Source organism: Protopterus annectens, chromosome 2.part0 (assembly GCF_019279795.1).
Source record: "Protopterus annectens isolate FY-2018-M chromosome 2.part0, PAN1.0, whole genome shotgun sequence".
Classification (NCBI taxonomy): Eukaryota; Metazoa; Chordata; order Ceratodontiformes; family Protopteridae; genus Protopterus; species Protopterus annectens.
Window position 1 is genome coordinate 1,138,911,417 of NC_056728.1, and position 16,957 is coordinate 1,138,928,373.

Genomic DNA, 16,957 nt, shown 5'->3' on the forward strand with positions numbered 1-16,957 from the left:
CTCAGGTGGATGTAAAAGATCACTTGGCACTTATTGAAAAATTAGTAGGGGTTGCTTTATTTGTCTATACATATTCTTCATTATTTACATGAATGTGTGTACATTATTTACACTTTATATCTTTGTTTATTATTTTTAAATAAACAAACTCTAAACAATAAACAAATGACAGTCATTTCTTTCTCCTATCATTCCCATCCTTTCTTCCATAACCACCTTTTTTACTTTACCCAAAACATCATCTTTAATCTTGTTATATAATAATCCATCACATATTCTTTTTCAAAAACCCAGTTACCTACAAATAATATTTTATCACATTTTTCAATTTCACATTTAATTTGTTTCCTGTAACTCCCATATAATGTCATATCTATACTTTTCTCTTCAATGCCTTCCCAACTGCGTGATGTTAAATATAGGCCCCATCTGTCTGAGTTGATGGTAGCTCCGTTGGATGTAAAAGCTCCAATAGCACTTATTAAAAAGAGCAGTGGTCATTTATTTATTTATATCAAAAGAACTCTTACTTACAAAACATTTACATATTTACAAATGTACAAATAAGTAAATATACAAGTCTGTTTACACATATTCATAATTTCCTTTACAATCATACTAACTTTTCATCCCTATTATACCTCCACTCCTTTTTCTGTAACCACCATCTGATATTACTTAATACTGTTGCTAAAATCCATTTACCATTAAACATAATTTCATTTATTCTTTCGTCCATATAACCCATATAACGCAAAATAACATTTTATCTATTCTTTTAACATATTCTTTACTTTTATTCTTATAATATTCATTTTTAATCATACTCATCTTCATTTTATCCACTTCTTTTATATCAAAAAATCTTGTTTACATAGTTTCCCCATAGTTTTTTCACTCTTTTACATTTCAAAACCACATGTTCCATAGTTTCTTTTTTGACAATGTAAACATATTCTATCTTTTTTATATGGCATATTTCCTTTTACTGGCAAATTATCTATTACCAGTCTCCACAAAAAATCTTGACATTCTATTCTCTGATAACACAATTTGCTTCTTATTTTATAGCTTTAATGTTTTCATCTGTTAGATTTTCCCAATGTTTTACATAGTAATGTTTATCATTGCATTCTTATACCATACTTTTCTATCTTTTTCTATATTACCATTTTTTTCCACAAAATATTTTTTCTTGGTAACATTTTATTTATTTATTTATAATTTGTTTTTCTCTTTCACTCTTTATGATACCACAAAGTTTATTGTACTTATATTTATACAGTTTTAGCACTAATTTCTCATCCTTTTCGTTGATCCAGTTCAACACTTTGTACAAATTTAATGAAACAGCATATACAACTGGGTTAATTAACCCTAAACCTAATTCTTTCTTTAAATATAATTCCTTTTCAAATACAGTTGACAACACGAGAAACAAACAGGCTAATGCAGTGTCAGGGTAAAAAAAAAAAAAAACAAATGTCCATGGAACATAATATAAAACCAAATCCATATAATGGAAACTGTTTATTCACCAAGTGCATCTAAAAGCATAAAATGGTTTGTTCACCAAATTTTATTTATTTTATTTATTTATTTAATATTTGTTGACCAGAAAAGTCCGACTAGGCTCCACAGAGCCTATTTTCAGTGAAGGCCTGGGGAGAAATGATCCAGTCGCATGACTTTAGAAATACAACCAAAAAAAATGTAAAATGGTTAACGGCTTTCATCCCCGACTATTGAGACTTCATCAGAACCTTGTAGCTCTAATAAACCTGAGTTTAAAAATATCTAATAGGTCGTGTGATTAAAACTGATTTCTATTAAAGAGGTATCAATTAAAAACAATATTAAATAAATCTTACTAAAACAATTGATGAAACAAGAAATGATGAACATAAAAACTGAACAGGTAGACTAGCACTCAAACATATGATATAAAACTCCAAAAAAGTACAGAATTATATATAAAAAATTGAATATGTGAACATTGTTATAATTTAGCTGTCCTAAGTTTTAAAACTGGGAGAATAGACACCTGTTCATTCAACCCTGGGTAATCTAAGGCATTTAGCCTCAGTTGCCAAATAAGTTCCTTATATCAATTCTTGCTTCCCAAGACCCCCCCCCCCGACTGTTAAATGGAACCACTTCCAATAAACCAAATAAAAACTTAGAATAGGTGGAACAATTCTGTATGTGTTTATAAGGAGAGTTAATTAAATTACACGTGGAGCTTGCATAACTGTGTTCATAAATTCTTTTCCAAAAATACATTTCAGTTTTGCCAACATAAAAATGTGTACAACCAGAAAAAAGTACAATAAAGATCACCCACTTTGAAGCACAGTTAACATCTGTGAAAGGGATATTGAAGTGGGGACAGCTGACAAAACTGACACATTCTTACTCAAGAATGTAGGTACATTGACTGCAGGATCCACATCTACATGTGCCTTTAATAGTCCTAGTTGTGTTCACATATGTTTCATACTCAAGAATAGTTTTGAAATTTTTGCCCATTTTGTAGACAAAATTCGGAGTTTGGCCTGCTACTTTAAAAACATCATCATCCACATTTAAAATATTCCAATTCCTGCTGATAATGCCTTTCACAGCCTTGGAATGAGAATTGTATGTGACCACCAAGGAATTAGCAAACACTCTTTTTTTTCTTACTTTTAGTGTGGCATACGATAGATGGTGTATCATCTCCAAACTGGAAATTATATTGAGTGCCCCAACCTTGGAAAACATCATCCCATATTTTAATTAGTAAACTTATAAGGGAGCCCATCTCCAGAAACATATTTTATATCTTATCTGCATCAATGTGGAAGATATCATAATCCAAATACATCCTAGCAACTCTCACCAGCTGTCATTTGAAAATATTTTTCTTACAAAACTCTGGATGACAACTTCTAAAATGTAAATAACTACTGGAAAAAGTAGGCTGATGAAGTCTCAATGGTCAGGGTTGAAAACGTTTAGCCATTTTATGTTTTTTGGTTGTACAAAGAAAAACCAAGGGGATGGAGCAACGTAAAAAATAATAAATTAGTTTAATAAGCGCTTTCGGAAACAGACAATGCTTTTCCTTCATCAGACAAACAAAGAAACATGTCAGAATACTTTTATACAAGTAATCAGCGTATCAATTAAACAATTAGTGCCAAACGTAATCCACTTTAAAGTGAAAGAATATATTAATAAGATAATTCCAAAAAGTTACAAACACTGTTAGCACTAGATTAAAAATAACTTGCAACAAAACCCAGTCCAAAAAAAATTGTTTTGATTACTCAGTAAGTCTATCAAAAGAACCTTTTACTTAAACTTAAGCAACGAATATACGAACACCAGTATGCCATTGGTAGAGGGGATAAGACTAACGCGTTAGCTAGGCACATTAATGAATTTCCTAACCATAGTTTCAAGTTCACCATATTAAAGCAGATGCGGGCTGATGAGAGAGGTGGCCCATGGCAAATCCAACTTGAAATTGAGGAATTGTGGTGATGAATTAACACTGCAGCCTATTTACCCCCAGGTCTTAATGAAACAGTTTCAATCAAATGCTTTCTTAAGCTTCTAGCCTTAAAAAGATGAACACTATATAGGTATTGTTTCTAGACATTCTTACTGGATTTGCTAGGTAGCATGTGTTTTATATATATATATATATATATATATATATATATATATATATATATATATATATATATATATATATACACTTTTTATATTTTACATTTTATATTATCTTATGTAGTAGCGTTTTTATATTCCATAGTTTATTGTAGTTAAGTGCCTACTTAGGTTCTTTTGATAGACTTACTGAATAATCAAAAAAAATTTTTTTAGACTAAGGTTTTGTTGCAAGTTATTTTTAATCTAGTGCTAACAGTGTTTGTAACTTTTTGGAATGATCTTATTAATATATTTTTTCACTTTAAAGTGGATTACGTTTGGCACTAATTGATTAATTTATACGCTGATTACGTGATTAAAATTATTCTGACATGTTTCTTTGTTTGTCTGATGAAGGAAAAGCATTGTCTGTTTCCGAAAGCGCTTATTAAATTAATTTATTATTTTTTACGTTGCTCCATCGCCTTGGTTTTTCTTTATTTTACTAGTTTGTCGAGGTTTGCATTTTGTATTTTGTTTTGTTATTATGGCGAACCAAGGTGGAGCGGGTTCACAAGGCTCTCTTTTTTCGCAAGAAGAGCCTGTTTCTAATGGTTTAAGAAATTCCAGTTCTGGATCCGAAGAGGCGAACGCCATCGGGAACTTTACAGCCCTTTTACACGTCCTTATGGGCCGAGTGGAAAACCTCTCGCAACAAGTGGAGAGTTTAGTATGTACTGCCAAACCAAGAAGTGCCAATATCGAGCCGGCAGGCCATACGCAGAATTTTAATTTGCAACATTCACCTATTCAGGCTAATGCTTTGCCGGCTAGTGACAGTAATGTTCCACTACCTCCTACCCAACTAAGGAACAGCGTACTATCCAAAGGAGATAGAATTGAAGCAGGCAGAGGCGAGCAGTTACTGACAGCAATGGTGAACGCTAATCAGCTGGCTCCTGGTTACACACAGGGGATTGCTAGCGATTTGTTTCTGTCTCTTGGGAACTTTCTGGGTAATGAAGACTTTTTTAGTGATACTCGTGTTGCAACTTCAGGTTCCCAGAGCCAGCAGAACCAAATAACCTTTCAGTCGATATTAATGTGTTTGACCAGAAACTGTTTCGCTGTAGAAAACTACAGTTTGAAATTTCTTATTTGGAGGAGTGTTTAAAAAAAGAAATAATTCCTAAGGGTCTCAGGCAGTGGAGGTATCCGGTTGGGTTAATCGACCAGTCTGAATTCCATCATGAACTTTTGGATCTATTCAATAATCAAGGGTATGAATTTATTAAAGTTTTAATTAATTATTATAAATCACAAGTTGTTCTGCTAAAAAGTGAACTTGAAATTCTAGAATATGCAATTAAGTCTAGTACTGATTTTCCTGATTACAAATATGAATATACGAGGATTTTTAACAGCATTGAGGCCACTATGATTAAACTAGCTAACGGTAAGAAGAGAAAAATAGCAAGGGACATTCAGCAATATGCTACTAGAACTGCATATCCTCCTCCACCACCTGTTTTTAATCCCAGCAACTCTCAAGCTTTTCCTAATGGTCGTAGGAACATTAATGAAGGAGGGGATGTTAACGATCCCGTTGTAGATATAAATCCTTTACCAAGGCAAGATATCATGCCACAAAGAAGCGAAAGGATTAGAAATACTGGTAACAGTTCCTCTTCTTCTAACAATCAGACTGTTGTTAACAACAACAATAATCACAACAACAATCAACCCACAACAAGTTCCCAACAGGTTTTTCCAGTACACCAGTCCAAACAATCGAACAATTCGAAGATGCCCAAGTATCAAGGGCATACGCGAAATCGAAGGAACCAGTGCAAGAGATAGTTGGAACTGAAGTATTAAACCCACATATTCTTTCTAACTCTGGGGGGGATTTTCATATTTACAACTATTCTGACTTAACTTTTCGTCAGGAGATTATTGACTTTTTTGTATTGGGTCTAACATTTGTTCCAGACTCAGGAAGGAACTTGGTCAATACGATAGTTGATCTTAAATTATTTGTTCGTAAGATCAACCTTAATGCCATTATGAGTACTAGTTCTTCCTTCACTAATTCACTTAGAGTCTCTAGTTTGTTTAATCCACCTCTTCACCCTAATATTCTTGCCTTCGAAAAAATGTGTGAGATTGACTTTAGGTCTTTTGCCAACACGGGACCAAGAATTAGGAAAGGTCGCCCTAATATTAGTGAAAAGGAACGTGATTTTATTAAACTTTTGAAGGATTGTAAGATTAGGGTGATGAAGACAGATAAGGGGGGTGGTTTGGTTTGTATGGATCATAATACATACATTTCTAGTATGATGGAACATCTTGATAACACAACATACCAATTAGTATGATTAAATGAAGTTAACATGGCTTATAGTAAAATCAGGCACACGATTGAAGAATTGTTTATTGAAAAAGCCATTGATTTAGATCTGTATAACTTTTTAATAATGCCAACTCCCAAGATGGCATCACTATTTGGTATACCCAAGATCCACAAGAGGATTGTCGACCCACCTTTTAGGCCTATTGTCGATGGACGTGGATCTATTACGTACGGATGTGCCAAATATGTTGATAGCATTCTTAGACCCCTAATCGAGCAAGAGCATCAAATATGTAGAGACTCGTGGAGTTTTCTGATGGAGCTCAGTAACTTCCCTTTTCACCCTGGTTATCAACTATTGACAGTTGATGTAAAGGACTTGTACACGGTGATTCCCCAAACTCTGGGGTTAGAGTGGGTTAGGGACTTTTTGCAACTAAGAAAAGTCAATAACAACACTATCTATGTAGTAGAAACCCTCCTAGAGTTAGTACTTGTCAACAATTTTATGTGGTTTGAAGGAAAGATTTTCCTTCAAAAGTCCAGGGTTGCTATGGGGTCTCCCTGTGGTGGCAGTTTTGCCAATTGTATCATGGCACACTGGGAGACAAACCTACTTTTTAAGAACCCTTTTTTTATGAACAATGTCGCTTGGTACACCCGTTACCAAGACGACATGTTCATGTTATGGAAAGACCCCACTGAAGTAGTGCAAAAATTTATCAACACAATAACCTCCTTAACCAACTTTTTGAAGTTCATTTTTAACCTGCAAAGTGACACTATTAACTTTCTTGACATCCTTATTCATAAAGATCTTGATAAGGGCAGGTTTAAAAGCACAATTTATAGAAAGCCCACATATTCTAACTCTTTCCTCCACTTTTCTAGCTGCCATCCCTACCACCAGAAGAGAGCGGTGGTCAAGGGTCAGATGGTGAGGGCAGCTAGAATGATATCAGATGATTTTATGGAGGAATGCGGTTTGTTGGAGAAAATGTTTCTTAGTAGAGGCTACCCTTTAAGGTTAGTTTCTACTGAAGTTATTACTAAAAGGCATTGTGGACATTTTAGGCCCTTACTACCTACGGGCTTTTGGTTGAACAAGAACCTTTCAAGGATGAGGTCGAGGGTCCCTCGATTAACTAAACCCACTGTTATACAACTAGTTTTTACGTGCTTACAACTTAGATTACTTATTCATTAGGGAGACCCTTAATAAGAATTGGGCACTCATCACTGAGGATAGTACTTTGAATAAGATGTTTGGCAACAAACCAAAAATTACTTATAGACGAGGTTGCAACCTGAAAACACTTTTAGAATACTCCACTAAACCTCTAGCTAATAAGAACAAGGGCATGTTTAAATGTGGAGCTTGTCACCAATGTAGGCATATAAATACTGCTTACCAATTTAAAATTAGGGATATCTTTTACAAAGTTCAGGGTAAATATTCATGTGACACTAAAGGAGTTGTTTATTCCGCTTGTTGCCAAGATTGCAAAGCTTTCTATACTGGAAAGACCGAAAGGAAACTTAAGCAACGAATATATGAACACCAGTATGCCATTGGTAAAGGGGATAAGACTAATGCGTTAGCTAGGCACATTAATGAATTTCCTTACCATAGTTTCAAGTTCACCATATTAAAGCAGATGCAGGCTGATGAGAGAGGTGGCCCATGGCAAATCCAACTTGAAATTGAGGAATTGCGGTGACGAATTAACACTGCAGCCTACTTACCCTCAGGCCTTAATGAAACAGTTTCAATCAAATGCTTTCTTAAGCTTCTAGCCTTAAAAAGATGAACACTATATAGGTATTGTTTCTAGACATTCTTACTGGATTTGCTAGGTAGCATGTGTTTTATATATATATATATATATATATATATATATATATATATATATATATATATATATATATATATATACACTTTTTATATTTTACATTTTATATTATCTTATGTAGTAGCATTTTTATATTCCATAGTTTATTGTAGTTAAGTGCCTACTTAGGTTCTATTGATAGACTTACTGAGTAATCAAAAAAAAATTTTTTTCGACTAGGGTTTTGTTGCAAGTTATTTTTAATTTAGTGCTAACAGTGTTTGTAACTTTTTGGAATGATCTTATTAATATATTCTTTCACTTTAAAGTGGATTATGTTTGGCACTAATTAATTAATTGATACGCTGATTACTTGTATAAAAGTATTCTGACATGTTTCTTTGTTTGTCTGATGAAGGAAAAGCATTGTCTGTTTCCGAAAGCGCTTATTAAACTAATTTATTATTTTTTACGTTGCTCCATCGCCTTGGTTTTTCTTTGTTTTACTAGTTTGTCGAGGTTTGCATTTTGTATTTTGTTTTGTTATTATGGCGAACCAAGGTGGAGCGGGTTCACAAGGCTCTCTTTTTTCGCAAGAAGAGCCTGTTTCTAATGGTTTAAGAAATTCCAGTTCTGGATCCGAAGAGGCGAACGCCATTGGGAACTTTACAGCCCTTTTACACGTCCTTATGGGCCGAGTGGAAAACCTCTCGCAACAAGTGGAGAGTTTAGTATGTACTGCCAAACCAAGAAGTGCCAATATCGAGCCGGCAGGCCATACGCAGAATTTTAATTTGCAACATTCACCTATTCAGGCTAATGCTTTGCCGGCTAGTGACAGTAATGTTCCACTACCTCCTACCCAACTAAGTAACAGCGTATCCAAAGGAGATAGAATTGAAGCAGGCAGAGGCGAGCAGTTACTGACAGCAATGGTGAACGCTAATCAGCTGGCTCCTGGTTACACACAGGGGATTGCTAGCAATTTGTTTCTGTCTCTTGGGAACTTTCTGGGTAATGAAGACTTTTTTAGTGATACTCGTGTTGCAACTTCAGGTTCCCAGAGCCAGCAGTACCGAATAACCTTTCAGTCGATATTAATGTGTTTGACCAGAAACTGTTTCGCTGTAGAAAACTACAGTTTGAAATTTCTTATTTGGAGGAGTGTTTAAAAAAAGAAATAATTCCTAAGGGTCTCAGGCAGTGGAGGTATCTGGTTGGGTTAATCGACCAGTCTGAATTCCATCACGAACTTTTGGATCTATTCAATAATCAAGGGTATGAATTTATTAAAGTTTTAATTAATTATTATAAATCACAAGTTGTTCTGCTAAAAAGTGAACTTGAAATTCTAGAATATGCAATTAAGTCTAGTACTGATTTTCCTGATTACAAATATGAATATACGAGGATTTTTAACAGCATTGAGGCCACTATGATTAAACTAGCTAACGGTAAGAAGAGAAAAATAGCAAGGGACATTCAGCGATATGCTACTAGAACTGCATATCCCCCTCCACCACCTGTTTTTAATCCCAGCAACTCTCAAGCTTTTCCTAATGGTCGTAGGAACATTAATGAAGGAGGGGATGTTAACGATCCCGTTGTAGATATAAATCCTTTACCAAGGCAAGATATCATGCCACAAAGAAGCGAAAGGATTAGAAATACTGGTAACAGTTCCTCTTCTTCTAACAATCAGACTGTTGTTAACAACAACAATAATCACAACAACAATCAACCCACAACAAGTTCCCAACAGGTTTTTCCAGTACACCAGTCCAAACAATCGAACAATTCGAAGATGCCCAAGTATCAAGGGCGTACGCGAAATCGAAGGAACCAGTGCAAGAGATAGTTGGAACTGAAGTATTAAACCCACATATTCTTTCTAACTCTGGTGGGGATTTTCATATTTACAACTATTCTGACTTAACTTTTCATCAGGAGATTATTGACTTTTTTGCATTGTGTCTAACATTTGTTCCAGACTCAGGAAGGAACTTGGTCAATACGATAGTTGATCTTAAATTATTTGTTCGTAAGATCAACCTTAATGCCATTATGAGCACTAGTTCTTCCTTCACTAATTCACTTAGAGTCTTTAGTTTGTTTAATCCACCTCTTCACCCTAATATTCTTGCCTTCGTAAAAATGTGTGAGATTGACTTTAGGTCTTTTGCCAACACGGGACCAAGAATTAGGAAAGGTCGCCCTAATATTAGTGAAAAGGAACGTGATTTTATTAAACTTTTGAAGGATTGTAAGATTAGGGTGATGAAGACAGATAAGGGGGGTGGTTTGGTTTGTATGGATCATAATACATACATTTCTAGTATGATGGAACATCTTGATAACACAACATACCAATTAGTATGATTAAATGAAGTTAACATGGCTTATAGTAAAATAAGGCACACGATTGAAGAATTGTTTATTGAAAAAGCCATTGATTTAGATCTGTATAACTTTTTAATAATGCCAACTCCCAAGATGGCATCACTATTTGGTATACCCAAGATCCACAAGAGGATTGTCGACCCACCTTTTAGGCCTATTGTCGATGGACGTGGATCTATTACGTACGGATGTGCCAAATATGTTGATAGCATTCTTAGACCCCTAATCGAGCAAGAGCATCAAATATGTAGAGACTCGTGGAGTTTTCTGATGGAGCTCAGTAACTTCCCTTTTCACCCTGGTTATCAACTATTGACAGTTGATGTAAAGGACTTGTACACGGTGATTCCCCAAACTCTGGGGTTAGAGTGGATTAGGGACTTTTTGCAACTAAGAAAAGTCAATAACAACACTATCTATGTAGTAGAAACCCTCCTAGAGTTAGTACTTGTCAACAATTTTATGTGGTTTGAAGGAAAGATTTTCCTTCAAAAGTCCGGGGTTGCTATGGGGTCTCCCTGTGGTGGCAGTTTTGCCAATTGTATCATGGCACACTGGGAGACAAACCTACTTTTTAAGAACCCTTTTTTTATGAACAATGTCGCTTTGTACACCCGTTACCAAGACGACATGTTCATGTTATGGAAAGACCCCACTGAAGTAGTGCAAAAATTTATCAACACAATAACCTCCTTAACCAACTTTTTGAAGTTCATTTTTAACCTGCAAAGTGACACTATTAACTTTCTTGACATCCTTATTCATAAAGATCTTGATAAGGGCAGGTTTAAAAGCACAATTTATAGAAAGCCCACATATTCTAACTCTTTCCTCCACTTTTCTAGCTGCCATCCCTACCACCAGAAGAGAGCGGTGGTCAAGGGTCAGATGGTGAGGGCAGCTAGAATGATATCAGATGATTTTATGGAGGAATGCGGTTTGTTGGAGAAAATGTTTCTTAGTAGAGGCTACCCTTTAAGGTTAGTTTCTACTGAAGTTATTACTAAAAGGCATTGTGGACATTTTAGGCCCTTACTACCTACGGGCTTTTTGGTTGAACAAGAACCTTTCAAGGATGAGGTCGAGGGTCCCTCGATTAACGAAACCCACTGTTATACAACTAGTTTTTTACGTACTTACAACTTAGATTACTTATTCATTAGGGAGACCCTTAATAAGAATTGGGCACTCATCACTGAGGATAGTACTTTGAATAAGATGTTTGGCAACAAACCAAAAATTACTTATAGACGAGGTTGCAACCTGAAAACACTTTTAGAATACTCCACTAAACCTCTAGCTAATAAGAACAAGGGCATGTTTAAATGTGGAGCTTGTCACCAATGTAGGCATATAAATACTGCTTACCAATTTAAAATTAGGGATATCTTTTACAAAGTTCAGGGTAAATATTCATGTGACACTAAAGGAGTTGTTTATTCCGCTTGTTGCCAAGATTGCAAAGCTTTCTATATTGGAAAGACCGAAAGGAAACTTAAGCAACGAATATATGAACACCAGTATGCCATTGGTAGAGGGGATAAGACTAATGCGTTAGCTAGGCACATTAATGAATTTCCTTACCATAGTTTCAAGTTCACCATATTAAAGCAGATGCAGGCTGATGAGAGAGGTGGCCCATGGCAAATCCAACTTGAAATTGAGGAATTGCGGTGACGAATTAACACTGCAGCCTACTTACCCCCAGGCCTTAATGAAACAGTTTCAATCAAATGCTTTCTTAAGCTTCTAGCCTTAAAAAGATGAACACTATATAGGTATTGTTTCTAGACATTCTTACTGGATTTGCTAGGTAGCATGTGTTTTATATATATATATATATATATATATATATATATATATATATATACACTTTTTATATTTTACATTTTATATTATCTTATGTAGTAGCATTTTTATATTCCATAGTTTATTGTAGTTAAGTGCCTACTTAGGTTCTATTGATAGACTTACTGAGTAATCAAAAAAAAATTTTTTTCGACTAGGGTTTTGTTGCAAGTTATTTTTAATTTAGTGCTAACAGTGTTTGTAACTTTTTGGAATGATCTTATTAATATATTCTTTCACTTTAAAGTGGATTATGTTTGGCACTAATTAATTAATTGATACGCTGATTACTTGTATAAAAGTATTCTGACATGTTTCTTTGTTTGTCTGATGAAGGAAAAGCATTGTCTGTTTCCGAAAGCGCTTATTAAACTAATTTATTATTTTTTACGTTGCTCCATCGCCTTGGTTTTTCTTTGTTTTACTAGTTTGTCGAGGTTTGCATTTTGTATTTTGTTATGTTTTTTGGTTGTATTTGGTGAACAAACCATTTTATGCTTTTGGATGCCCTCTGTAAATAAAGAGTTTCTATTATACAGATTTTGTTTTGTATTATGTTTCATGGACAACTATTTTTTTTTTTTTTGGTTTTGTCTTTTTTTATTTGACTATGTGACCTTGTTTGTTTCTCAGTTTGGTTGTTTGCTGCATGTTCACATGCTCTGTTCCCTTTTTACTGGTTTGTTCTTCAAGAATGGCAGTGTCAGGTGATACTGTTATGGCTGCATCACCTGGCTTGTTCAATAACTCACTAAAAGTAATTCTAATGATTCCAGTTTGGATGTTGGTGGTGTTTTTTGTTCTCCCTCTTCTCAGGGAGAATTTACTCAGCTAATTGCTTTGTTGGCCCAATAATATAGTAATTTGAATTATACTTTAGAAAAGTTGGGGTTGACAGTTTTTTTTTCCAGAAACCATTGCTTTGGACTGTTCCACTTTGGTGCTCCTTATCCTTCATTCAGCAAAATCTGTGTGACGATGTGAGATAGTGCCAGCTATGCCAGAGAAAGTAGGGCAGTGGATGTTTAACATATACCAGCATACCTAGCTGGTGTTTTGTAAAGGATTATATGTAATTTGTATATCAAACTGATTTATACAGGTGCTTGTGATGAAATGTATTTATAAAGCTGTTTGTATTAAAAATTTACCAGCAGTGGGTCCTGCTAGACAGAAAAGTAATACACCTGTATGTCAGACTGCATTGTATCTGTTGAATGAACAAATAATGACAGAGGATAATGGAAGGGAAGAGATTAATCTCAGTCCAGATAACTTTGAAAAAGAGTCTAAAATTAAATTACCTGGTTTAGGCCATAATGATTGTATCTTACAATCTGATTGCAGCCAGAGACAAAATGTCTGTGGAAACCAGGACTAGGAATTCTACTGTATTGTCATTAGGAGTGAATTAATTGTTACCCTGGAAGGGTAGAAAATTTTAAAATGGTTTTATAGCATCCAGATGCTATAACACATCTTAGCAAAGCTCTATGTGTGTGTATTATAACACATATGTGCTAGATTCAGGTTCAGTTTCTAGTAAAGGGGGTAGTGTTGGATCTAGAAATCAGATGACCAGATGTGTGTGATGCCATTCTGTAATCAAGGACTAAAATTATGTTTAGTACTAGATGAGACAGAAGTCTCAGGGCAATCTGTTTGTGAAACCTGACAAGAAGGAAGACCATTCACCTACATCATCTTGCCTTGCTCTAGTAAGTGAACTAGGGAACAGCAATTCTTTAATCAGTCAGGTAAATATAGTGAGATTAGTTAAGCATTGTTTTTCTGTATTTGCATGAACCTTTCCATCTGTGTTATTTTTGATATTTCCTGTAATTGAAACTCTGGTGTTTATTGTAAATATATTTTAGTATTTTCATGTTCTTTTATTATTTATTCTTAAATATATGTAAACATTTCATTTTGGCTGTTCTTTTAGAGAATAATTTAACCTTTAAGAGTACTTATATTTGTTTGGAGACACTGTGGCTGTTCCTGAAAGCCTTTCTGCATTGGTCAAACACTACCATTTGTATTAATATTAATTTTATTCAGTAGAACTGGGTACACTTGTAAGAGTCTTAGAGTAGCTGGCTTTGGAGCGTTCTCATGGCAGTATCTACTTTATAGTCTGGGAAGAGGGGTCATATCTGGTAAATCTGTGCCAATCTTTCCCAGGTGTATGTGGAGGGAGGACTTGACTTGGAACACTTAGCTGAGGACTCAACTCTACAGCTGTGCTAATGGGGAGTCTTACTGGGGGCCTGCAGAGAGAGGGAAACCCAGCCCCTGGAATGAGTATGTTCCTTGTGTGCTCTTAAGGGAAATTGTGCTTGGTGCAGAGAGCTGCATCTGAAAATACTTTGTGTATCCTGTTTTCTTCCAAGTGAACATCTCTCACCAGTGTTGGTGGTGAGGATTGGGACTCCTTGATCACTGGCCCAGAGGAGGGACATCACAATATGTAAATAATTTAGGAGAGCTACAGAATGCCACTCAAGCTCAGATGCATGGCTCATATACAAGGCACCCATTGGAAATGTTGGGCATATCAAGATCTTTAATAGATAATGATTTTAACAACTGGTTCCATTAGGATTTATACTTTTCTACTCCTGAAGTGCTTAACTCAAATGGGAACTTACATTCTATGTTGGACAGTTTTGAGAAAAAAATAATAAGGTATGTTATCTGCAAATAGATAATTTATTTCTCATGAATGTCTAAATAACAAAAGGGTACCTAAGGGGCACAGACTTGGCAAATACCCTAATGTACTGTTTTTTGGTACCCCCTGAACATTTGGAATTGTTGACGTTATTTGATAAGCCTGGTTTTAAACTGATGCAGTTTATAATCAAGTGGAACAATTGTCAGATCAAAAAACCTTTTGACAAAATGACTTTACTTACCAATTGTATTTGAACCTAACACAACTAAGTATGACAGTATTTTTCACAAAATTGAACAACAGGTCACTATCAATATCAGGAAAAAACAAAAGAAACTCCTTAGAGATCAAAATGACTAAGCTAATCACAAAGCATTTCCTGCAATCAACTCATCTTATAATTTTAATAAGCAACACATTCAGGTTAGTAAGTGGAACCATTCCAATGTTTTTGAGCTATTGGTTCAAGAATTTTAATTTGACCCTCTTACTCCACCTCACCCTTTCTCCAAAGGTTTTAGTGGGTTTGATGACAATTATATAAAACATTTTCCCCCATTGCAGAAGTCAGAAAGGCTTGGGAATCTTAACAGAACTAACAAAGATACACATTTTTATTCCAACTGCAAGCCTCTCCAAGTAGGGGAGGCATGGGTCAGGGAAGGTGTTTGTAGAGTGTCAACTGGAACAGGAAAAATTTGAATGCCTAACTCAAATAACCAATTCCTCCCTCCCATGAGGTAGAGATAAAATCTGACTTTGATATTAAAATGTTTTCTTATCAGGGTTTTAACAGTTTTAACAACACCAAGATGGTTGTCACTAAAGTACATTTCAGGCTATTTAGCAAAGTTTTTAAGTTTGTTCCTCACCCTAAGTTAGATGTGTCATATTTAATTATTGATCTAATTTTTTTTACTAAAAAGCTCAATTTTCAATTCAATACACAGAATTCTTTAGATACTGTGAATAGTACTCAATCTTTCAACACACTTTTCAAGAAGAAAACAATTTTAACCCACTGCTTAATTTGTTTTAGCCACTTTTGAAAAATTTTATAAAAAGCATTTGTACAATTTGCAAAAGTGTCACACCACTCGACATTTTAACTTGTCCAAGGAAGAAAGGTAACTGTTGACTACTCTTAGAAAATATTCCTCAGTGAGGATTATGAAACCCAGTAAAGGTGGGTGTGTTGTACTTGCTGGAAAGATTGATTATACTAGTCAGATTTTTAATATTTTGCAGGATATCTGCAACTATAAGATCATTTCCAAGAACAAAATTTTCATTGCTTACAAAAACTTGAATTATATTTAGAAGATGCAGTTATGCAAGGTGTTATTGCAGTAGAGATTTGTATTTTTGTGAAACAATAGCTCTTTAATGCTGGCAGTTTTTGGGATACCAAAAATCCATAGTAACATTCTACAACTCCTTTACTGGTTGATAGCAGCTGGGCAAGGGTCTAAAACCTACCCATTAGTGGTCATCTGTGGACTACCATCCCTGCATTCAGTGGACCACATTTTGAAGAATTGTGGGGATTTCCTAACCTAGATCAAACAACATTATTATAATGAACATTGTAGTTTCTTAACCATTGATGTGGCTGATCTTTTTACTTGTATATCCCAATGGATGGGCTTAGAGTTTTTTCACTCAGCTATTGTTGAACTCGCTACCTTGGACAATTGTCTTATTAATTTTATTATGTTTTTTATGGAATTCATTCTTTTTAATAGTTTTTTTTTATTTTGAGGGAGAATACTTCTATCAAGTATGAGTGGTCACTGTGGAAGCTTTTTGTGCCCCCATCTATGCTAAATTTAGTTAACACTTTTATTAAATGTTCAAAGTATTTGAAACATTGGACATTTTACTTATGCAGCCAAGATAGCATTAACATATTTGACAACTGTAGCTAAATGCCTCAGTTTGCCCAGGGTTGAATGAACAGGTGTCTATTCTTCCAGTTTTAAAACTTAGGGCTGCCAAATTATAGCAATGTTCACATTTTCAATTTTTTACATATTATTCCATACTTTTTTGAGTTTTGCATTATATGGTTCATTTCTATTGTACCGATTTACTTTTTATGTACATATTTTTTTATTTCCTCAATTGTTTTGGTAAGCTTTATTCAATATTGTTTTTAATTGATGATACCTCATTAACAAAACCTGATGTTAATCACATGATTTA